The following is a 1,704-nucleotide window of genomic DNA, read 5'->3' as shown; positions in this document are numbered from 1 at the left end:
ATAATACTGGTCCACGCAAAAATCCACGCGGGCTGCTTGCAGCCCGCGCACCGCGCACCAGCTAGTATTATATATAAAAATCAATTGCTGTTCGTTAGTCGTGCTAAAGCTCGAGAATGGCTTATCCGATTTTTAATAATCATCGTTTTGGGTGCATTACGAATATTCCAGGAAAGGTCTTAAAGGTAAAAACAATAGGAAGGCGGGCGAAGCCGCGGGAGGGAAGCTAGTAAAAAATAATAATAGAAACAATACATGAATATTGCATACATTAAAAGGCAACGGGTGTTGATTATACTATAATCAGAGATAATATAATACTATCTGTAATATCAAATGTGGTCTTGGGTTGGCTTCTTACGAGAGTGCGACCTATACATATTTGATTGATACATTATAATTTAAATAATTATTTACTGATGTCAAATAACTGTTTCACTAATTAGTGCCAAAGTTTCACTTCTTCATTTCAATAGGTTCAAAAATAAAAAGAAAATAGCAAAAGCCAACATCACGCGGTGTTCCCAGGCGGTCACCCATCCAAGTACTGACCGCGCCCGACGTTGCTTAACTTCGGTGATCGGACGAGAACCGGTGTATTCAACGTGGTATGGACGTTGGCAACGATTTGTCCGAATTTTTTTAACATAATATCACTGCAGCTGAGACCGATCCAACGGACCAATTTTCCTCTAGCCTCTCGTTCTTAGTATCAATAGACCGATAATTCACGTCTTGCTCATAAAATTCAAATTATTCATATAATTTTGATATTTTTGGTAGCATCCAAGATATACATAGTAGGTACTATATAATATGACATATTTGAATATGCTTTCTTAACTGAATTATTAATACTAGGTAGTTATTTGATTAGTAATGTCGAAACTTCCGTATCAATTCCGTTAACCATCAAAATAGTGAAACTATGTAACCTTTCTAATAATAGTATTATGTTATTAGCTTATACTATAAATCAATAATTATAATAGATTCTCACAGACTCAAAAAATAACAAAAACCATTTTAAAACCAACATTTTTCAAGAGTCTTTGTTACAATCCCCGTTTACTGAATCAACAAAAATCAACGATCACGAAGCTAATACCAATTTGTACATGACACACTTTAAAGTAGACTAAACTAATTTTGCTGTCCATCAGTATGATTAACACTGAAAATCCTTTATTACCTATTATTGCTAATTACTTAATGCACGTTATTATAGACGGACATGAATGATCTGTTGCCATGCTAGCGTATTATTAAAACTATATACCTACATATAAAAACAATAAGCTATATCACAAATATTAAATAATATAGTTCTATTTCCAGATTCTATATCAGATATATATATCCTATACTTGTACTTCTAAAATAGGAATAAGTGACCAGAATTTTCCATCAAACACACTAAAGGATCACACCAATTTCAATACAATCGAAATAATCTCTTTTCAGTCAAATCGGTTAATCCGTTCTTAAGTTATAAATAGTGTAACTAACACCATTTTTCCTTTTCTTTTATAGATTTCTTGATTTGAAACTACATTCTTGCAAATATATTTAATTAAATTTTGAATTTGAATTTGATATACTTATTAAGTCAATGAATGATAAAAACCACGACAAAGTCCATTAAAATGAGTGTCAGATTAATACAATGTTTATTTTATATAAAAAAAATGTAATAATGTATTA

At 31.7% G+C, this 1,704-nt stretch overlaps 1 non-coding gene across 1 annotated transcript; it reads right to left on the bottom strand.

Annotated features, from left to right (window-relative positions):
• Positions 1-503: 503 nt before the first annotated feature.
• Positions 504-622, bottom strand: LOC119836843. The gene has a single exon (XR_005288125.1). It is a non-coding gene; the product is annotated as a 5S ribosomal RNA (ribosomal RNA).
• Positions 623-1,704: the final 1,082 nt, after the last annotated feature.

Source organism: Zerene cesonia, chromosome 25 (assembly GCF_012273895.1).
Source record: "Zerene cesonia ecotype Mississippi chromosome 25, Zerene_cesonia_1.1, whole genome shotgun sequence".
NCBI lineage: Eukaryota > Metazoa > Arthropoda > Insecta > Lepidoptera > Pieridae > Zerene > Zerene cesonia.
This window is presented reverse-complemented; position numbering and strand designations above follow the sequence as displayed.